This window comes from Nomascus leucogenys, chromosome 7b (assembly GCF_006542625.1).
Source record: "Nomascus leucogenys isolate Asia chromosome 7b, Asia_NLE_v1, whole genome shotgun sequence".
NCBI lineage: Eukaryota > Metazoa > Chordata > Mammalia > Primates > Hylobatidae > Nomascus > Nomascus leucogenys.
Window position 1 is genome coordinate 93,158,155 of NC_044387.1, and position 23,796 is coordinate 93,181,950.

Consider the following 23,796-nt stretch of genomic DNA (forward strand, 5'->3'; position numbering starts at 1 on the left):
GCATTTAAAGAAAAAGAAAAAATATGTATAGTTCAGTTTGACAGACTATCAAGACCATTCATAGTGAATGGTAAACTTTTTCCAACAGTTAGCCCAGAGATTACCCGAGGTATACTATGTATCTATTCCTCATGCTGCACCCTTTGATATCATTAAAATCATTATTTTAAAACTATTATATATGTTTTTCTTAGTACAAGAAAAATGTCTGTGATCAAGGCTTTGCACACTCTGAGTCCATTTAAAATGCATTAAAAATATTGTCTTTTCATCAATAATATGGGCCATAAAAGTTTGCAGTAAAGAAGCTACTGAGTACAAAAACCACTTCCCTGACACTAACAGTTTAAATTGCAGTCAACATTTCATAATTATCAGGAAAATATTTCCTACACTTCTAGTCTTTAGAAAAATGAACTCCTGGGGAAGCAAAGGGAATTTCAGAAGACTTTAGCCTGATACCAAGCGAGAGAAGTCGTTTCTTTTGTAAAATGAAGCGCTCTCATTAAATATCCAGAGCTTCTGGAGTTCAGCCTCTTTTGACTTGACACTTACTGGAGAGTTTTTGAAAAGAAATAATGAAGGACCTTTGTTACTTCCTCAAATGCTTTGGCCAAAATTTCACGGATATTCAAAACTACTAGAAAAGTTTTTAGTAATCTAAGCAAAAGGGTTTCTAATAAGCATTTGAAGTGGGCTTAGCTGAGAGAAGCTCTTCAGACTTCTCTGAAGGTAACCATCTGAAAATCTTGACAGAGGGGCTTAAGGTGGGACGAGTAACAAGAGTGTGAGGTGATGCATCTGTTAATTAGCTTGATTTAGCCATTCCACAATGTGTACATATTTCAAAACATCATGTTGTACATCGTAAATATATACAACTTTTATATGTCAGTTTAAAATGTAGATGAGAAAAGAAAATAAATTTAAAACGTTTTAAATGTAAAAAATTTTTAAAACATTCGTGTGGAGAGGAGTACAAAAGGGCCTTAACCGTGGTAGAACTGTTATTAGATGCTGGCCCACAGCAGAAGAGCCACAGTTCGGCCACTGTGATGCGAAAGTGCACGTTTTAAGGGCTAAAACTCACCCAGGCTGGCTTTCCAAATACCGTGATAGTGACTGGTTATAATGACCTTTACTTTATTTGCACTGTGATAGCAGAGTAGGGGTCCTGCTTCCTGAAACAGTAGGATCAAAATGCTATCAGAGGAATGTGCAGTGGAGACAGTTATAAAAGTATTCTCAGTGCCTGCACTGACAGTCAAAATTTTTGTCAGGCTGACTCTGACTCTGGCTATTCCAATATCAAGCACCTTGCTTAACCACAGAGCTGGCAGAATTGGTAACTTTCAGAACTAGGTTACCTCTTGTTTCTGTCCCCTACGTAGGTGGTTTTTGAACTGTCAAAAATTGCATTCATCTGTTGCATATTACTATCTTTCTGCCTTAAGTCTTATTGATTCCTAGGAATGTGGACACTTTAGCCTCTTGTAATAAATGTAACTTGCAGGAGGTGTCCAGTTTGATCTTATAAACCGTGTTTGCCTTCCTGGTAATAGAAGAATGGTTACCCAAGCAGCTCTGAGCAGTGTATCGGCAATTTCATTATCACGGCAGTCACCCGAATGTGCTCATAAACAGACAAGCTTTAGGCTAAAAGTTGCTTCTCTAGCTGTAAAGCTTTAAGGTACACAGAACGAAGGCAGTCTATCTATACATCTTTCTTATAGTCTTTCACATTTCAAGAGGCTGCTGCCAAAGTGTATGGTTTTCTGTGGGAAGACAGGGAGAGGAGGCTGAAAGGCTAGGAAGAAGGGAAACAAAGAAGAATGTGCAAACATATCTCAAACCCCAGGACTTATCATACAATAAGGATGCAAAAATTATCTTTCTGTAGCAAGTTTATCAAATGTCTTAAGTGACGAGATTTGAATTATCTAATTTACTCTGCCATTACTTGAATTTTCAGTGACTATTGATTAGAGCAGTGTTTTCCAACCTGAAAATTCTGTGAAATTAGTGGGGCATTAACAGTATTTAATTATTAATTAGTTGGATTGAATTCAATTGAAAATTTTAGAGTGTTATACTAGCGGGTAGGTATAAGTGTCATTTCTCAAATATTCAATTTCAGTTATAAGGCATATATGAACCTGATGTGGTATAAACTGTATTTCTTTTTTTTTTTTTTTTATACTTTAGGTTTTAAGGTACGTGTGCACAATGTGCAGGTTTGTTACATGTGTATCCATGTGCCATGTTGATTTCCTGCACCCATTAATTCATCATTTAGCATTAGGTATATCTCCTAATGCTGTCCCTCCCCCCTCCCCACACCCCACAACAGTCCCCGGAGTGTGATGTTCCCCTTCCTGTGTCCATGAGTTCTCATTGTTCAATTCCCACCGATGAGTGAGAACATGCAGTGTTTGGTTTTTTGTCCTTGCGATAGTTTACTGAGAATGATGTTTTCCAGTTTCATCCATGTCCCTACAAAGGACACGAACTCATCATTTTTTATGGCTGCATAGTATTCCATGGTGTATATGTGCCACATTTTCTTAATCCAGTCTATTGTTGTTAGACATTTGGGTTGGTTCCAACTCTTTGCTATTGTGAATAGTGCCACAATAAACATACGTGTGCATGTGTCTTTATAGCAGCATGATTTATAGTCCTTTGGGTATATACCCAGTAATGGGATGGCTGGGTCAAATGGTATTTCTAGTTCTAGATCCCTGAGGAATCGCCACACTGACTTCCACAATGGTTGAACTAGTTTACAGTCCCACCAACAGTGTAAAAGTGTTCCTATTTCTCCACATCCTCTCCAGCACCTGTTGTTTCCTGATTTTTTAATGATGGCCATTCTAACTGGTGTGAGATGGTATCTCACTGTGGTTTTGATTTGCATTTCTCTGATGGCCAGTGATGATGAGCATTTCTTCATGTGTTTTTTGGCTGCATAAATGTCTTCTTTTGAGAAGTGTCTGTTCATGTCCTTCGCCCACTTTTTGATGGGGTTGTTTGTTTTTTTCTTGTAAATTTGTTTGAGTACATTGTAGATTCTGGATATTAGCCCTTTGTCAGATGAGTAGGTTGCAAAAATTTTCTCCCATTCTGTAGGTTGCCTGTTCACTCTGATGGTGGTTTCTTTTGCTGTGCAGAAGCTCTTTAGTTTCATTAGATCCCATTTGTCAATTTTGGCTTTTGTTGCCATTGCTTTTGGTGTTTTACACATGAAGTCCTTGCCCACGCCTATGTCCTGAATGGTATTGCCTAGGTTTTCTTGTAGGATTTTAATGGTTTTAGGTCTAACATTTAAGTCTTTAATCCATCTTGAATTAATTTTTGTATAGGGTGTAAGGAAGGGATCCAGTTTCAGCTTTCTACGTATGGCTAGCCAGTTTTCCCAGCACCATTTATTAAATAGGGAATCCTTTCCCCATTTCTTGTTTTTGTCAGGTTTGTCAAAGATCAGATAGTTGTAGCTATGCGGCATCATTTCTGAGGGCTCTGTTCTGTTCCATTGATCTATGTCTCTGTTGTGGTACCAGTACCATGCTGTTTTGGTTACTGTAGCCTTGTAGTATAGTTTAAAGTCAGGTAGCGTGATGCCTCCAGCTTTGTTCTTTTGGCTTAGGATTGACTTGGCGATGTGGGCTCTTTTTTGGTTCCATATGAACTTTAAAGTAGTTTTTTCCAATTCTGTGAAGAAAGTCATTGGTAGCTTGATGGGGATGGCATTAAATCTATAAATTACCTTGGGCAGTATGGCCATTTTCACGATATTGATTCTTCCAACCCATGAGCATGGAATGTTCTTCCATTTGTTTGTATCCTCTTTTATTTCATTGAGCAGTGGTTTGTAGTTCTCCTTGAAGATGTCCTTCACATCCCTTGTAAGTTGGATTCCTAGGTATTTTATTCTCTTTGAAGCAATTGTGAATGGGAGTTCACTCATGATTTGGCTCTCTGTTTGTCTGTTATTGGTGTACAAGAATGCTTGTGATTTTTGTACATTGATTTTGTATCCTGAGACTTTGCTGAAGTTGATAATCAGCTTAAGGAGATTTGGGGCTGAGACAATGGGGTTTTCTAGATATACAATCATGTCATCTGCAAACAGGGACAATTTGACTTCCTCTTTTCCTAATTGAATACCCTTTATTTCCTTCCCCTGCCTGATTGCTCTGACCAGAACTTCCAGCACTGTGTTGAATAGGAGTGGTGAGAGAGGGCATCCCTGTCTTGTGCCGTAAACTGTATTTCTTTACATAGACTACACAGTCAAATAGGTCAACATCTACCAACTTTCTAAACTAGGAATCAAGACCTTCAACAATCTGACTAGAAAAGAAAAGGAAAACTCATGGATAACTTTGAGCATTAAGAAAATATTTACTGATATTTACAAAGGGATGCTGTTTTTCAACAAACTGCTACTAGAATATAAGAGAAAAAGCAACATTCATGATTCAAATTATTATATGGTGGTCATAATTCCTATTGGATTGGATACATTTAAGAAATATTTTGGCTGGGCACGGTGGCCCACACCTGTATTCCCAGCCCTTTGGGAGGCTGAGGTGGGTGGATCATTTGAGGTCAGGAGTTCAAGATCAGCCTGTCCAATAAAGTGAAACCCCACCTTTACTAAAAATATAACAATTAGCCGGGCATGGTGGTGGGCGCCTGTAGTCCCAAGCTACTTAGGAGGCTGAGGCAGGAGAATCGCTTGAACCCGGGAGGCAGAGGTTACAGTGAGCAGAGATTGCACCACTGTGCTGCAGCCTGAGAAACAGAGCCAGACTCTGTCTCCAAAAAAAAAAAAAAAGAAAGAAAGAAATATTTTGGGGCCAGGAACAGTCACTCACACCTGTAATCCCAGCACTTTGGGAGACCAAGGCAGGCAGATTGCTTGAGCCCAGGAGTTTGAGACAGGCCTGGGCAACATAGCAAAACCCTGTCTCTATGAAAAAAAAAATATATATATATATATCGTGGGGCATGGTGGTGCATGCCTGTAGTCCCAGCTACTTGGGAAGCTGAGGTGGGAGGATCACCTAAGCCTAAGAAGTTGAGGCTGCAGTGAGCCACGATCGCACCACTGCATTCAACCTGGGTGATAGAGTGAGACCCTATCTCAAAAAAAAAAAAAGTTAAAATAAACAAGAAATATTTTGGGTTATTTATTAAGGAAGAAACCAAAATGTTCCCTCTTTCTGTTGGCTTTTATCATGATGTAATGCTTTGAGGAAATTCTTGTTATTCATGGCTTTTAGAAGGTTTGCTCATTACTGGTCCATCTTCAATTCAGGGCACTTAGAAATGAAAGACTTTTCTGTGTGACAAAACATAATATGCTCCTTCAGCCATGATGACAAAGAGAAAGATGTTCATTTGATTTCTAAAAGTTTAGAGTGGGCCCAAAGAAATTATCTTGTCTAAATTCCCTTCAATGTGAGCAACCACTAGACAATGTCCAAGACAGGCATCGAACCTCTGCAGTAACTCATCTTTGAAGTAAATTTCCTACCTCAAAAGATAGTCGTTTCTGTTAGACTTATTGACAGAAACGTTTTCCCTTGTATGAAGGAAATTCTGCCTTCCTGATGCCAAATAGCCCTACTTGAGATACAAGGAATATCTAATTGGTCTTTAATGACAGAGCTATTAGAAATATTTGAGAATAGTTGCCATGCCTATACTGCCCAAGAGGGAAAACAACAAAACATTTTTCTTTTCCGGGCTACATATTTTCAGTTCTATCACCATGTTTTCCAGGTCTACAAGAATCTTGTAAAAGTTCACACTCGTTGATGTAATGGTTCAATACATGTAAATTCACTTCACTGCTGCAATACTACCAACATTTCTCCAACTTGTCTCCAAGGGCAGCATGAAATAGTCCATCCAGTATATCAGGTACCCAGGCCCTAATACATGACTCTGTCAACTATAAAAATCAAGTTAATTTCTAGAGAATTTATGCAGGTTCCTAGCTATCATGCTTCCTTTTGCTAAATACGAAGAATCGATTCAGCAGTTTATTCAAGTGTTTTTTGCAAGTTGATTATATTTTTCAGAATCCACCTCTATTCTGTCTTTGCGATTGCAGGGAAATTATCTTTGCACTGCCAGTCTTCCTCAGATAGATCTTCACAATTCCTTAAAAACTTCTAGAACTAAGAGTTTTAATCACCATCAATGGAATTCTTGCCTAGACTTATTAGTGAGAACTGACATTCTCTATTTTCCATCTATTTATACCATCAATTTCCAAAATGTTTAAAATAAATATATATATACAGCAGTGGGGAAATTCACAGGCTACATTCATCCTTTTTTTTTTTTTTTTTTTTTTTTTCGGAGACAAAGTCTCACTCTGTCACCCAGGTTGGAGTGCAGTGGCACGATCTTGGCTCACTGCAACCTCTGCCTCCTGGGTTTAAGTGATTCTCCTGCCTCAGATTCCTGAGTAGCTGGGATTACAGGCGCACGCCACCATGCCTGGCTAATTTTTGGATTTTTAGTAGAAACATGTTTTGCCATGTTGGTCAGGCTGGTCTTGAACTCCTGACCTCATGATCTGCCCACCTTAGCCTCCCAAAGTGTTGGGATTACAGGCATGAGCCACCGCACCCGGCCACAATCATCCATTTTATTCTCTGAGAAACCACTATGTTCCACAGACATATCAGTTTGAATTCAGTGATTCCTCATCCAGGGTCAATATCTAGCCTACAAATGTCCCTAGGCATGGACAGCAATAGCCGTGACCCATTGCCAAGGACCTCAAGGTAGGCACTTCAGACATGAAAGATCCTCTGACATGGGCCAAAGGTGAGATCCTTGTGAGCTGGTTCTGCAGTGCAGAAGTGTGAGGCATAGCCCATGCTAAAATGGGGAAAATTCTACCTCTTTGCTACAGAGAGTTGTAACACTGTCAAATGGAAGTGGAATGTTTTCTATAGATTTACTGATAGTACCTTCCTTTGTTCTTCCAAGGGACACAGTGCAGAACTTGCAGACTCTCTTTCTTATATAAGAATGTGAGAAAGCGCTGATGCCAACACCGTGTGAAAGTCAGTGGATCTTAGGTAACAAATATAACTTTCTGCTAAATTTAGGCTTAGAATAAAGTCAGAAAAAAGTACAATAATCATAAATTCATCAAGCTAGAAAAAACCTTAGAGACAATTCAACTTCTTATTTTTGCAAAAAAGGAAACCTAAGCTATACAGTCTAAATGACTTATCCAGTGTCACTACTAGCTAACTTAACAGCTACTACTAGAATCTGGGGTTGCTGACTCATCATTCCATGCTATTCTTTCTTTCACATATGTTGATAGAGGGGAAATTAACAGTTGTTAAATGTCTACTGCTATAGGTCAGGCTCTTCGCTAGGAAATTTACGTATCTTCCTAACCCATTTAATCCTTATTTCAAGCCTATGAAATATGTAACTTTTACGAATGAAATGATTCAGACTCATAGAGGTTAAGCAGTTTTCCCAAGTTTACACAGCAAATAGGAGTAAGAAAGCAGAGCTAAGAATTCCCATGATTCCATGGAGATTTTCACCTCCCATTCTACTTAGAGAAGACACATGCTCTAGTGGTTAAGGAATAATCATACTCAAATAGGGAAAAAACCTTCAGAGAGTACAATTACTTCTTCCTTAAAACACAGCAATGCAGCTGGTAAGTGAATATTGCAAAGCCAAAACATCACTGACCTTTACCAGTCCTTACAGCAAGTCTTATTTCAAAACACGTTCAGGACACTGGGTCAAACAAAATCACTCCAGGTCTGCCTCATACAGATAGACCTGTGCCTGCACAAGGGTGCCCAGTGGAGAGTGAGAGTAAGGCTAAGATCGAGCCTCTGTTCATAAAGCCATGGACCCAGGCTTGAGTTGACTAACCTGGAGGAAGAGGGGCTCCTTCTCCTTGGTGGGCATAAAGCTTCACTTTATTAACACAAAGGAGATAACAACAGATTGAGGATCAACTTACTTGATGCCTAGAATAAACTATTAGCTTTTATCAGAACCTTATTGATGGCACTAATTGACCTTCAAAATTTTATCATCCCACTTGGGTAAATTTCATTGAGGGTTAAGGGTACCTTAGCCTACTCAGAATTTGAAAGTAAAGATAATCTATTTTACACAAAACTCTTTCCACATAGGTTTTGACCCATTATTAGTAATTCTACATTTAATCAAAATCAGTAAAGCATGAAATTGATTTCCCACAGAAAAAGGGACTGGTCAAACTGTGAATTTAATGTAGAATATAAGCTTAGAAGGATAACTTTGGGGGTTTTCTCCACTTTCACCTCTAAGTTTAATTAGATACTGTTCATCCTCCCTTTTATTCTCTCCCACCCCTATTAGGACACCTCCAGAGCCTGCAATATCCATTTTGTAGAGTGGGAGAACTTTGTTCATTCCCTGCTTCTCAAGTCAAGTCAATATTCTCACAAATTTTGCATGATCTCCATGCAATTGCTACAAATCTTCCTCCTTTTTTCCTCAAAAAATCAAATTGATGCATAAAAATACCAAAAGATGTGCTCCTTGACCTCAACCTCCAACCACGTAATTCTCTATGATTGAGGTTTCAAAACTGAAGTTTCAAACCTTTGAGGGATTAGATTAGAATCCATGTTCATCAGTTTAGTCTAGAGACAAGTTCCAGGAGAGTTAACTAGGTCTTCAGCTCTCCACAACCACAACCACGGATCCTGCCGGAACTTCTCATTATTCCAGAAGCCCCTCAAGTAAACTGGCTAAAGAATCTATTTCATGAAACCTATGTAGTATGTAACATGAAAACTAACATCTGTTTAGCACTTCACCGTATGTAAAGCCCTCACTATATTATCTAATTAACTCTATGTAATAATCCCTTCGAATAGGTTAAAGTAGATACTGTGGTTTTCTAATTTTGCAAATAGAGTGAAAACCAAAGAAATGAAGGGTCTATCATAATGAATAAGAGACAAAATCAGGACTGAAATCAATGCTTTCATTCATTCATTCAGATTTCAAATCTTAGGTTTAATCAATAGTCTCATAGGACTCAAGTTAATGCCTTCTTTCATTCATTCAGACTTTGAATCCTAGGGTTAATCAATAATTTTCTTTTACTCTCCTTGTAAGAGAAACTTAGGCACCCTAAGTGAAGTAGTTTTGTCAATTAATGTTTCATAGTGAGTTCATAATAAGAGCAGGAAAGGAAACAGATTGCCTTGTTCCCCATACTGTGTTCTTATCATTAGACCAAACTAGAGCTGATAGGTTGAAAATGTCAGCTTTCAGTTACTAATGAAGGGAAATGTCAACAATGCCAGCTTCTGGTCTGTTTATAACAAGATCTAATTCAATATTTAACAACCGCAAAAGGACAAAATGTTTAGGGAAAAGACTGTCAAACTTTTAAATGGTGTCCTAATCTACAGAAGGTGAGACTAAAGGAGCAAAAATGGCTCAAGTGTTTAAAAAACTAATCAAAATATTGAATAAAATCAATCTCCTTTGAAAGCCCAGAATAAACACTCACTGAAGATTTTTTAAATGTAAAGTAAAATAGAACAACATGGGCAGAGATGCTCCAAAGCAAAGTTGTAAATTACCCGTCTCTCCTTTTGAAGCCCCCTCCCCCATTGCTGGGCTCTGGAGGCCCCTGGCTGCCCTGAACCCCCAGTCTCCAGGGAAATCACATCTGACAAAGAAATTCTCCCTAAGGGGTGGCAACAATCTCTTTTCCTTCATCAGGGTCAGAAATGACTGTTTCTTTCTTCCCTCTCCCTGTGGGTGTGACCTTTACCTCAACAGGATGTTCCCTATGACTTTCTCCTTCATTGAACAGTTAAAATGATATTAACAAAATTAATTCTTAAGTTAGCAATCCCTGTAATTATTCTACTGTACCTCCCTGCTTTTCCTCAGTTTGTCTTGGTCTCTTGAGATCTCTGGGTTCCTGGGATAGCTTGGGCTTTGAGATCTCATCTTTCTGGTTCCTGACCATGTATCCAGACTCTTGAACCGCTTTTTTTTCACTGCGACTTCTGTAAGGGCCATTCAATCATAGGTAGCCTAGTAGGTTATGTGCACTATTTTAAAAGACAATGAGACCTGTTCGTCCATCCTGAAAGAGGTGTTCACTCTTGCATACCAGCCACTCAGGACCATGGTCTCTGTGGAACTCCAGAATGCACTGCTCTTCTCTACCCAAACCTTACGGTGACTTTTGTTCTAACTATCCTCTGTGTTTCTTTGGTAACATCGCCTCTTGAACTTTGGACTTCTGATCTCATTCTTGGTCTTGCTTCACTGCTGCCAGGTTAGTTAGCTCCTCCATAGTCAGGCTAGGGCTTGAATTCTTCATGCAAACCACCCCTAGACCTCCAGTACCACCCAATAGTTAAAGATAAAACTACACCATCTAAGACATAGCAATGGCTCCCTATGTGTTGAACTGTGAAGTTCATGAATGGATTGATGACTGTTTTTGTAGGTGGTTTTTGGTCCATTTACCTGTTATATCAACTATTATCCACTTTGTTCTGCTTCCCCAACTGGTGTCCTGAGTCTGTCTGTCTATCTAATGTGTGAGGGTAATTTGCTGTGTCCCTTCCCTACCCTTAAGATGTGACTTGACTTTATCTCATTTATTCCTTAGCTGGGCATTGTCATGAGTTCTTTCCTGTAGGATATAAGGCCCTACTCTCTTCTTTCTGGCTCCCTAGTCTTCTTTAACTGAAATCTTGCTCCCTTTAGCTAAGGGAGAAACTTCCATGCACCTGTGAAAATACTGTCACAGCCCCCTTCCCGGCACCTGAAGTTCAGCAATATTGACTCTGCCCCAATAACATGATACCAGAGCATGGCAGAATTAAACAGAATGTTCTGCCATTCACCTAATCTTCCTCTTCCCTCCCTGCAGACAGGGATATAGGCCCGAGGCCTATATATTAGTTTCATTTCACTTCATTTTCTCACCCAAAGCTTCATTGCTAAAATATCACCTTCAGCTCTGCTCTCCTCTTTGCTTTCCTTCTAAATTCAAAAACTCTTCTTTTTTCCTAAACATTTCATCATCAGTATTAGAATGTAAACTCAATAAGGGCAGGGAGCGCTGTTTTGTTCCATTCAGTCAGTGCTGCGTCACTAACACCTAGTCCCTGTGCATAAAAGACACTCAACAATATTTATTGAATGGATGAAATACATATTAAGATGGGAAGAAGAAGTGGTCAGACGAGGTTATGTATATTTGAAAAAGAGATGACAGTTTTTCAGAAAAGAATGCTAGCTACAGAAAATGTTGTGGCAGGACTGAGCACAATTATTTGTAGGGTGTGACCCACAGAGCAGTCTAAATAGAGCATAAATTCTTATAGGGGACTGGTATAAAGTAAAGAAGAAAAGGAAGAAATGAAGAAGACAACAGAAGGCATTTATCCAGTATGCAGAAGGAAGAAAGATGATAAATAAATATTTTAGAAAAAAATAGAAGGCCTTCCCGAAGTCCTTTACACCATGAATGAAAATTAAAATCATTTTTAAAACCACAACCTAGGAGATAACATCTTTAACAAGGGGGCCAGGTAGTGATATTGATCTTCAGTTCTGTCCTTTTCTAACAAATAACAAGATGCTATGAGCATCTTGTGCTGTCTAGATTCCAGACACCACCTAGAGCCCAAGCTGGTGGGGGCGATGGACTTCAAGAGAGTTGACCAAAAATCCATGCTTGAGAGCAGGGCTGGGAAGGGCCAGTGGGCTTGATGGCGAGTATAATCTTAGAACTTATATGTATAGACTAGGGTCTTAGAATGGGAGGGCATAACAAGCCTGAACAATATGTATAGATCTAAAGTCTAGCGAAGAAAACTAAGCCTTACATGTGGTGTGCCGTTGAAGCCTTCAGTATTTACATTTAAAGAAATGATGAAAACTAGAATCTGTGTCCAGGGGTCAGCGAGGAGTCTCTAGTCCTGCATTACTCTGTTATTCTGCCACAGAGAAAGAACAGACTTGGCCACAAGGGCTTTCAGTCAGAACCTGACTTCCGTGGTATAGTGTGTGTTTGTGTGTGTGTGTGTGTTTATGTGTGTGTGTGCACATATATGTAATAATAATAAATTGGTATCAGGTTATTTATATATATTTATATTATTTATATGTGTATGTGAGTATATATATTATTTATGTGTGTATGTGACTGTGTCTGTGTGTGTGTAAATTTTGCTTGTAAATTGCTTCAAATGTAAATGGCTTTTTTAAACAAAGTGGATACATATAAATAATAGGAGTGAAAAAGAAACAAAATCTGGCTGTGAGTCTATGCTGCCGTCTTCTCAGTGGGGCTGACTTTGTTCAGGATCACTTGTGGAGGTTGTTCGGGATGACTTGTGGAGGTTGTTCGGGATCACTTGTGGACGTTGTTCGGGATCACTTGTGGAGGTTGTTCGGGATCACTTGTGGACGTTGTTCGGGATCACTTGTGGAGGTTGTTCGGGATCACTTGTGGACGTTGTTCGGGATCACTTGTGGAGGTTGTTCGGGATCACTTGTGGAGTTGTTCGGGATCACTTGTGGAGGTTGTTCGGGATCACTTGTGGAGGTTGTTCGGGATCACTTGTGGAGGTTGTTCGGGATCACTTGTGGACGTTGTTCGGGATCACTTGTGGAGGTTGTTCGGGATCACTTGTGGAGGTTGTTCGGGATCACTTGTGGAGGTAGGTGAGATTGGCTTCAGGTGAGGAGGCTTCGGAAATAAGAGAATTCACTGTCTCAATCCTCTAACAAAGTCAGCAAAACTTTTTAAAAATAAAATGGTAACGCACATACTCCCCTGATGTGAATACAGTTGAGTGACACTAGAAAAGTAACAGACTTTCATGAGCTTATGTGTGACAAAAGTCATTAGTCTTTACTGTTTGCTGCTTGGATTGTTTATTTGGATCTAGGCTCAGCATCTAAAGTGAGGCTATATTCACAGAGGCATTGGTTTTGACAAGATCATCACTCCTGCCTTCAATGAAATAATCAAGCAATCACTATGATGCTAAATCGGTGGGACGATTCTTTTTTCTTTTTTTTTTTTTTTTGGTATCTTTTTTTTTTTCTTTTTTTTTGGTCTAATACTTCTTGGTATAGATCCACCTGGAAATACATTTAAGAAAAAGAAATGTCTGTTTTTGTGTCCTGGAGTGCCAATAAAAATGAGGCAAAATGGACTCTTGCGGGAGGGAGGGAGATTATATGGCATAATTCAGTGGAAAGGCTGAGGCCAGGCCGCCAGTGGAAAGGCTCGTGCTGGTTGGCCACTCCAGGTTGCAGCTTCTGATTCAAAAGTGACCTCGAGGGCACCTTCCCGCTCCAGCCTTCTTCACTGATGGAGCTCCGTGGTAACACAAAGATGTTTGCCGTTTCTGTGTCTTCCTCCAGCATGTTAGCGTGTTTTTCTATCAGTGGGAACTAGGTTGGAAGCCCCAGACTCTGCCCAGATCCTGCTTCTGGGATTGAGGTGAGCCAGGGCAGGAGAGCAGGAGCTTAGGGTCTCCCAGCCTGCACTGGATTGGTGGGAAAACTCATCCAAGGCCTTCCAGAAGCGGTACACAAAGGGAGAAATTGAGTAAAGTGGTGGATAAGGTAAAAGTATACATGAGCGAAAGAATGATTACATCACAAGCCACAAAAAAAAGAAAGCAGGTTTGAATACCATGTAAGAGGAGGGAAACTGTAGGGGAAAGCTGTGCATAGCTGAGAGAACTGGGATCTGCACACACAGAAGCTAGCGTGGGATCAGGCCGTATTTCCCTCCTCCCCACATTTATCCCCCAGCCATTCCACCGATTTAAAGTTAGTGAAGAATATAGGCTAGCTAAATGTTTTTTCCTTTGCTTAACACTGCTCCAAGAATTTACATTTTAACTTTTTGTAGTAATAGAAACCATCTCATAGATGATAATTGTAGCATATGGAGCAGATTTGAAACATACAGTTACAACTCAAGTGGGCATAAATGTAACTTTCTTTATCTCCATAACTGAGCCTTGCAGAGCCCTGGAGTCCTGCTTCCACCATGAGCAGCAGGCTGGCTCCCAACACATTTGGGCCCAGGACAAGAGTGCAAATGAAGGCTCAGGTGGCATATGGCTAAGTATTTGGAAGTTTATAAACTGAGCTAGCAAACTACTGGGTTCTGCTCTGTCCTCCTTTCTTGATCAATATACTTTCAAAACAACCCAGAGAGTAGGGATGCATGGAGAATTGCTTCTTAGCGTCCGTTCAGCTGTTGTAGCACCTGTGGACAGGCAGGACCATAGCCCACAGCCCACACCTTCCCTTCCTATTTGTTCTGTGCCTCCACAGCCCGTGGGCACACGCGATGCAGGTGGACAAGGAAGCCCACACATCTAATTCCTTCTACAAAAATAGCCATCCTTTGCCCAACCCCCAGCCCTAAGGATATAAATTCCAAACCACGGGAAAGCAGCCCATGGAAAAATAATCAAATAATAATGGAATGATGCAGGCCTTTGAAGCAGGCTCAGAATCCTTTGTGCAGGGAATAATGCAGTCTGGAAAACCCAGTTCACAAAAGGTGTGCAGCCTGTGGGGATGGGGGGAACGGGACATCCCTTTAGCCTCCGGACTACCCATCCCGTAGGGAGAGGAACATCCAAAGAAGACCAGAGCACGGCCCTCTTTCCTGAATCTCAGGTCACTGGACAGCAGTGAGCCCCTGATCTCACCAATTAAATGTGTATTTCTTCTGATCCAGAACTTGGTCTCTTATGGGTAAATTCTCAGTAAATTCCCAATTCAAATTCAGTCAGTTCAAAAGTCTAACTCCATGCCAGGATTGTTTTCCTTTACAAACTGCTCTGCTCAACTTTCCTCCATTCTCCTCCACTCTCAGGATGGCATCTTGATCGTGGGGCAAGTCACGATGGGGGCAGGTGTCATCTGATGCTTTATCTTTCTCAGCTAGCCTCAGCTGGATTCAGATTGGATACAGCAGACCTTTCGAAAGAGGCTTTGTCCTCACTGGATAGAGTGCCCACAGATGTCATGTCTCCATCTGCTCTCTTGCATGGTAGGGTCACTTTCCCACTGACTCAGCTCTACCTAAGTTCTAAGACCTGGCTAAGGACTAGTTCAAGAGGCCCGGTTGCAGGCTTTTACTGGGCCCTAGCTTTGGTTTGTTCTGCCCCAAATCTCAGAGATGAGTCCCTTCACCCTGCTTCATAGTGCAGGTCCTCTAGCTTTCAACTCTCATCTGGTCCCCTCCCTCCAAAAGGCAAGAATTCCACCCTTTGCAGGTTACAGAGAACCAAGAGGCCCTATCTCAGGCTCTGTCTGCCTAACCATGCCATGCCACTCATTCTATTACAATAAGCTTCCTCATGTTGGCATAAAGCATGTTACTTAGAGGTATCCACAAACCATGAATTCTAGGCAGGAAGTGGGGACAATCCCTCTATGTTCTGGAATCCTAAAGCTGATCTGGAGTCTTTGTCTCCCTACCACACTCCACCCACCACAACCCATTAGAACTGGGCCAAAACCTCCCAACTTTGATTTGTTGGAACCAACACCTCCTGTTCCCTCTTTCAACAAATCATTGCTCTTGCAAATGAAAGCTCTGTTTCTTCGATACTATGTTATTTTGAAAGCCAAGCTGAGCAGTGACTTTCCTATTCTTGGTGGTGCACTGCCTTCCTCTAAACCGAAAGAAGCCTGAGCTTCCATGGGTGGAAAGCCAAATGCAACAAGAAAAATAAAGAAGAAAAATTTTATCAATAATACTTTCTTTCAAAAATACTATCTCACTATACAAGTTTTTTTTCACTGCATTATTTAAGTGGTAGAGCAAGGAATAAAAAATAAGTAGCCTTCTGCTTGCACTTTAGACATTGAAGGAAGAAAGGAAAGGCAATTCTGCTTAGGAAGAAAATACAGTGGACCGGGCGTGGTGGCTCACACCTGTAATCCCAGCCTTTGGGAGGCTGAGCCAGGCCGATCACCTGAGGTCAGGAGTTTGAGACCAGCCTGGCCAACATGGTGAAACCCCATCTCTACTAAAAATACAAAAATTAGCCAGGCATAGTGGCAGGCACCTGTAATCCCAGCTACTTGGAAGGCTGAGGTGGGAAAATTGCTTGAACCGGGGAAGCAGAGGTTGCAGTGAGCCGAGATTGCATCATTTCACTCTAGCCTGGGCGACAGAGCAAGACTCCATCTCAAAAAAAAAAACAAAAAACAAAAACAGAAACCACTGAAGTGCTCTAACCCTGACTAAACCCTCCTTATTTTGTCAATTGCTTTCCCTGCACCCCACGTCCCACAGGGAGGGAAACCTGCCTGTCATCCTATGCCTCCCCTCACGCAGGGGCCACAGTCAGCCCGGCTGTCAGGGAACGACCATTTCCACCAAGGTATTCCACACCACATACCCAGACGCAAGATCCTATGAGCCTACCAGTCTTTTCTTCAAATGTATGATCTGATTACCATCATGTGTTAAATTGGCCTAAAAAAAAGAGAAAAAAAAAAAACAGAATAAACCAACAGAACCTAGAAGAAACAAAGATACTTATTTTAAATAATCAAATTATCCTCATCCACAATCTAGAAGAGTTTCTGTGTGGAAAGGGAACAAGCACAATCCTCGTGTATTTAAAATATGATAACTAAAAGAAAAGATTCTATGGATGAACCAAATAATAGAAGGAACCAGGCTAAAGTCCACGCTGGCAATCTGGAGGGGAAAGTCAAGGAAATCCCTCACGCTATAAAGCAAAAAAGATGGAACCAAAATCTGGGCTATTTTCCTAGGGCTTCCATAACAGAGTACCACAAACTGAGAGGCTTGAAGTAAGTGAAACTTGTCTCACAGTCCAGGAGGGCAAGAAGTCCTAAGTCAAGGTGTCGGCAGAGCTATGCGTGCTCCCTCTGAAACACTGGGGAAGAATCTCTTCCAAGCCTCTCTTAGCTTCTCCAAGCTGCATGCATTCATTGGCTTGTGGAAGCATTGCTCTGGTGTACTCCCGTGCCTTCACATCCTCTCCCCTCTGTATGTGTATGAGATGCAACCTGAGAGAGAAGAGATACAACACAGGACAAAGGCATGGAAGACATTCGCCGTCCACCTACGTGCACTCTTAGGAGCGCAAAACACAGACAGGAGAGGAAGAGAACCAGGGTTCAGATCCACAAGGATGTTAGCAGTGAGCATGTCTGCCTGTTCCTGGCTGGGACTTCACACAGTGACTCCTCATAGTAGCTACTATTTGTTGGATGAAGGAATGAGTTTGGAGTCAGTATTGGTAGGGTTACTCTGGGCTATATCTTCTTGCTACCCATCCTTCGGCACCTCGTTGCTTCAGGTTCTGGAATCTGATATCCATGTTTGAGCAGCACAATGAAAGAAGAAGGTGAAATATTTACTAGAAAGTAAGTGGGGATGCAGGGCATGGGATCTGTAGTAGGAAGATTCCTCTTGCCTCTAGAAGGAGAAAATACACCAAAGAACTTCAAATGCTTATTTAGACACAAGTGAATTGGAATAACCTAAATTGCAAGTATTTATTCACCATAATTGAACATTTTGCAACTCACTGTCTTTTCTGAAAACAAAATGCAGTAGACATAGCCTTTAAGTAATAGATTTCTAACTTCCTGATGTATTTCTAACCTTTGCTTCTTGGTATCTAAAAGTTTAACTAGGCACATCCTGCAAACTACTTCTTGGCTCCTGAGACATAAAATTCATCTTGGTCTGATGAATACTTTCTTCCAGTTTTATTTGAGAAATTCCCTAGAAGATATGGATAATTTTAAAAGTCTGAGAAACGAAATCAAAGGAAATCTAATTCCACAAAGAATGCTGAGTCTAAAAAATAAATTATAATTCTGGAAGACTGAAATAACTCTTTGAAAGACAATATCCCCATAAGTACACATATATCTAGAATGTGTATTCAAATAAATTCCACCGAAAGACTATTTTTCTCATCTGAGGTCACACCATAGCCCAAATAATTTTATCTTAGCTAACATAATATAGTGAATTTAAAGTAGCAACTAAAAATTCATTAAGATGAATGCACATAGTAAAATAGATAAAGAGAATTTTTCCTAAAGACTCTCTTTTGTTTTATACTTTTGACATGGCAGGGATAAAGGAATTCTTATATATAACCAGGGCCAAACTTTACAATTTGAAAAGATATATGCGAATGGCTGATAGTAAAAAGATGACCAATAGAGCAAATCTTTAGAAAGATTCTATTTTTAAATTCAGAATTATTGTAGAAATCTAGGGCAGAATGGGACTGGTATTGCTTGTGATGCTGAAGTGAGCCTAAAATATTGAAAACGGCAGTTTACTCAAACTTTTGTTTGTGTCCTACTGCCACCTTGTGGTAAAAAGGTGAATTGTTTTTAAAAGAAAACGGACAAAATGTCAAAATCTTTGTTTTTGCAAAGGAGGCTTTAACTCCTAAATTAAAGGTAATGTACACAGGGAATCAAGAGGAATAACATCCAGGCCGGATGCCCAACATGTCCCTAGTTGAGAGGTATGAAATAAACCCTAACTGTAAGGTCATCAAGCAGCCACACCGTGGCATTATTTATAGGTGAGTAGATAGGTTGACAAAATCTTTCTGGTCTCTCCTTTAACAGAGCTCCTATGAAGGGAGTGCACTGTTGCTCTCCATTGTGTAAGATATGGGGACCAGAGAAAGAGATCTCAGAGATTCTCAAGGGTAGGTTAAAAAGGTATGTGGAGACAAATGTCTGGGGCCTAAAGTAGATATGAAAAGAAAACAAGACTTACAATCAGGCAGGAGCAGTAGCGCACACCTGTAATCCCAACACTTTGGGAGGCTGAGGCAGGTAGATCACTTGAGGTCATGAGCTCGAGACCAGCCTGACCAACATGGTGAAACTCTGTCTCTACGAAAATACAAAAATTAACAGGGCGTGGTGGCACATGCTTGTAATCTCAGCTACTCAGGAGGCTGAGGCAAGAGAAAAGCTTGAACCCAGGAGGCGGAGGTTGCAGTGAGCGGAGATCACACCACTGCCTGGGTGACAGAATGAGACTCCCTCTCAAAAAAAAAAAAAAAAGATTCAGAATCAAAAGACACGGGCTTATTTATTTACCACACAAATATATGGGTGCTGGCTGTTCAGTCTTGGAAGCTGCAGCTAATGCAGAGTAGGCCTAGAACCCAAACACAGTAATAGACGAGGAAAGCCTTGTGTCTGCTCTCTGAGTGGAGATGCATAAACACCTGCAACACACCTGGATTCACCGAGTGCACCGCAGATGCTGTGCAAACTGCTCCGAACTGATCTGCCCAAAGGGACTAGGTCAGAAAAAAATCAGAGAGGAGCGTCAGGAAAAGCCTCAGCGAGGTGAGATTTGGACTACACCTTGAAAGATCCGCACAAATAAAGAAAGGTGGTGGAGACGGGGAAAGAAAGATGACTTCCGGGAAAAGGAAACCGTGAAAGCACCAAGAGGGAAAAGCACAGGGTTGGCAACTGACAGAAACCAAGACTGGATGTGGGGTCTGGATGGGTCTGAAGGGCCTTGCTATGACCTAAGTGTTTGTATCCCTGCAAAATTCATATGTCAAGGCCTAAAGCCCCAACATGATGGGATTTGGAGGCAGAGCCTCTAGCAGGTGATGAAGTCATGAAGCAGAGCTCTCAGGAATAGGATCAGTGCCCTTATCGAGGGAATAAAGAGACCAGATCTCACCTGTCTCCACCATGTGAAGACACAACAAGACGTCTGCGGTCTGCAACCCCAAACAACGGCTCTCCCCAGAACCAGATCGTGCTGGCACGCTTATCTCCGTCATCCAGCCTCCAGAACGGTAAGAAATTAATGTCTGTTGTGTGTAAGCCACCAGCTCTATGGTACTTTGCCAGAGCAGCCTGAACCAAGAGAAGCCTTCAGCCTCATGTTTTCCTCTGAGTCAGGGGAGCCATCACAGCTTTTGGCAAGGATAAAGCCCTGCTTGGACACTAGATTTGTCATCTTGAGGAAATTGCTTTACTTCTCTGGACCTTGGGCTTCTCGGTAAAACACAGTGAAGTTGCGGAACCAAGATTCACTTCTCAATCTGTCTGACTCCACTCTCTGCCACAGCAAAAATGCTAACATCTGCCTATCTCAGATGTTGTGTGGGGATGGTGGGAAGTTAATTACTTACTCCCAGATCATCAACAAAGCTGAACTAGGATTTCAGACAGAGATAGAAAGTATGTGGTTCCACCAGTTGGCATTCAGTGTGTAGTAGCATGCTAAAATATTTTAAATTAGACCATCCTAATGCCTTTGGAGACTCTAAAGGTCTTTCTCATTTAACACCTGTTATTATCTCTACCAGGAAGAAACCTGAATTTAATGATCTGTGTCTGTGATAAAGTTTAAATTATCATCATTCTTCTTCTAAGCTGCAAAGATGTGTGACTAGACAGGCTCAAAAATTTCTCTCCAAAGAGTTTCCCTCTGAAGAGCAGAATGACCTTGGGCCAGGCCCCGGGAAGCTGGCTTCCTCCATAGTGTGCAATTCAGCCCAGGAGCAGACAGCCTGAGAGGCAAGAGGGTCAGTCGGCTCACACAGCCCAGTGCCAGAAAGGCCAGAGCCTCACACCTGGAACCACTGGGCCGGGGTCTTGAATATCAGGTGGACCCACTTCTGTCTCTCGTCTCTCTCTCCTATCTGGGTGGCTTCATCCTCCCAGGCCTTGGGTTTTCACTAGACAGGACAGAATCGTGGCCACAAGTGGTGCTTGTCTCACCATCTAACAGCTCTGCCATCAGAAAGAAGAGGAGGTGATCCCCACTAGCTCCAGCTAGAAATACATGAAAGGAAGACCTCTCTTGTGCAGGCCTATGTCACAGCCACTTCCACCCCCATGGCTCTGGCCAGGCGGGAAGAACTGTGATTGGCAGCCCCACAGAACCATATGGTGAGAGTGTGTGTGCGTGTGCGTGTATGTGTGTGTGTGTGTGTGCGCGCGTGGGGGGGGGTAGGGAGTGTTACACACTAGAACATGGGCGTTCTTCCGGGATGACCCAATAATAAACATCCATTGCACCTGGCCACAAGACCAGACCATAAGCTAAGTATATTGCATCCAGCTTATACAAGTTCTTCGGTAAGCCAAATTTTTAAAGTGCCCAGTATTTTCTTTTCTCAGTAATTCTGGAAACCTTATGTTGATAGCTTGTAGAAAAACTGCAATTTCAGGGAGAAGTGATAACCATTTATCATTCTGAAGATACTGCTGTGAGTGGATGCCAGAGAGCCCTTAAGTTGAAGAAAAACTGGGGAAGGCATCTTTTCTCATCATTCCAATAGTGCTCTAGACAGGGTGAAATAAGGTAACTGGAGTAGGTGAAATCTGCCTACTTCACCCCTCCATAGCTCCAAGAGGCCGCATCTCCTGGCTTTCCTCCTCTGCTCTCTGCCTTTCCAAAATCTTCATTCCCTCACACTTGAGCTCCATAAGAATTAGGAACAAGGGCTGATTTGACCAAATACCCGTCATTTATAGTTAGTGTGACTTTAGGTTGTCATTCTCTCCTGAAGTAAGCAGCTAACCCCAACTCTAATGCCCCATTCTGCAGTAAGAGAATATTATTAAAAACAGCATTTCTTGATATCTTGGAATTACAGTGAAAGCCTCAAAACTGAAGTCAGTGGATGGCAAAAACTTCTTTCTACAGAGAGATGCTAAATACTCAAGATAGAAGGGAGGAGTCAACTTCCCCAACCCCTCATTTACAAGAAAAGACTCCCCTTTGGGAGGCCAAGATGGGTGGATCAATTGAGGTCAGGAGTTCGAGACTAGCCTGGCCAACATGGTAAAACCCCGTCTCTACTAAAAATACAAAAAAATTAGCTGAGCATGGTTAACCCAGGAGGCTGAGACAGGAGAAACGCTTGAACCCAGGAGACGGAGGTTGCAGTGAGCTGAGATTGCACTATTGCACTCCAGCCTGGGCAACAAGAGGGAAACTCCATCTCAATAAAAATAAAAATAAAAATAAACTCCCAAGAATCCCTTAACAGGAAAGGCTGACAAGAGGAAAGGCATCTCACTCTCTGTTTGGAGCCTCCTGAGGTATAGAGAAGTGTGGACCCACCCTGGGTTACCTCTGGACTGGAGGGTAAAAGAAACGCTGAGAACCATGAGAGCCCCACATGGCCCAGGAGTGTAGAAGACCTAAGTGAAGAGAGAAGGTGTCTGCCCTATGTGTGGGGCAGTCCCAAGGCTGGAGTATGGATGGCGTTGCCCATCACAGCGAGGTAAGCATGGGCAATTAGGGAGAAGCTGGTGGTTTGACCACTCACGCCACTGACAGGACAAGGATAAGGTGCTTCCCAATAGGTCAAGTGAGCAGAGCACCAAGCTTGCAATTTCTTCGAAGGACTGTGCCCAAGAGAACTGCCTGCCAAGGAAAGAAGAAGATGGGCTGCCCTTCCAGCATGGGAGTTGAGGGAGGTGGAACAAAGAGATCAGCTGGACAGGAAGACATCAATCATGTCCCTGACAAATGCACCCTTGGAGAGAGCCAATGTCTGTCTGGGCACCTACCATGACAGAGAAAACCCAACAGCCAAGAGAGATCTAGAAAGAGCACCAGCTGTTCAAATGCCCATTGGCCCCTTTCCTCCACTGTCTCCTTCTCTCACCCTGGAGGAGCCTGAAGCAAAGCAGGGAGAAACGGTGATATAAGGAGAATGACAAAACAATGCTATCTTCTTCACAGCTTGTTCTAGAAGCATGAGTGAGACCTGTGTTGAGGGTGACAGAAAGAGAAGCTTTAAACTGGGGGAAAGTTACACTTTTTATTCTGATTGAATGAGATTTCTTTAATGCCTGAAGAAGAAACTGTTCTCCTTTGAATTCATCTATACCTAAGGTTCTAGAACCCGCTCAAGATGTCACCAAGAAGCAGGAAAGGATAAGCTGACCAAAAGTGTTTGAAAGCAGTGACAGGAGAGGCATAGAGCAGGTTCCAGCTTGTGCCCTACCAAGGTCACACAGGTCAATGAAGTGATGAGGCTGCACTGACACCTTCCATTATGCAGTGAAAGGCTTTCTCTTGATAAAGGAATTTGAAACAAAGTGAGTGAGAGGGAGGAGCATGCTCACAAAACAGAAAGTGCTAACAACAACTTCCCACAACCTGGCACTGGAGAACTCCAGCTAGGAATTGCTGGCACTTGAGGGAGACCTCGAAGGATGGGGAGGTTTTGGAGAGGTGGAGGAAGATGAAGCTATTCCAGGTATAGACAATAACATGAGCAGAGTCACAGAGGCAGGTCCAGAGAGGAAGAATGACAGAGTCTTGGCTCCATGGGGAGTTCTTGTCAGTGTTAAAACCAAAAATACAGGGTGGAGTCCACATATGATATGCTTAAATCTAATCTTTAAAAATTTGGATTTTATTCTTTAAATAAAACCATGAGAGGCTTTTGAGCAGCAGACTACCATTATACTAATGGTATCTGTGTTTTAGGAAAATAACTCTGGTGACGGAGTGTACCATCCAGAATAGTGAGAGTAGCAAGAAGCCGAATGCACTCAGATTAGTCAGGAAGTGAATACCATGTGGATACCGAGAGACAAAATCATGGCTGTGGTTCCAGAAATGGAAACAGTAAGACCGAGTAAGCAGATAAGTTAGAGGTAAGGTAGACAGGACTGACCGTGGCACTCCTCATAGAC

The 23,796-nt window shown here is 41.8% G+C and overlaps 1 protein-coding gene across 2 annotated transcripts in view; it reads left to right on the top strand.

Moving 5' to 3' along the window:
• The window catches only part of GALNTL6 (polypeptide N-acetylgalactosaminyltransferase like 6), a 1,250,255-nt gene that overhangs the window by 1,010,324 nt on the left and 216,135 nt on the right, over positions 1-23,796 (top strand). The gene's annotated exons all lie outside the window — the stretch shown is intronic.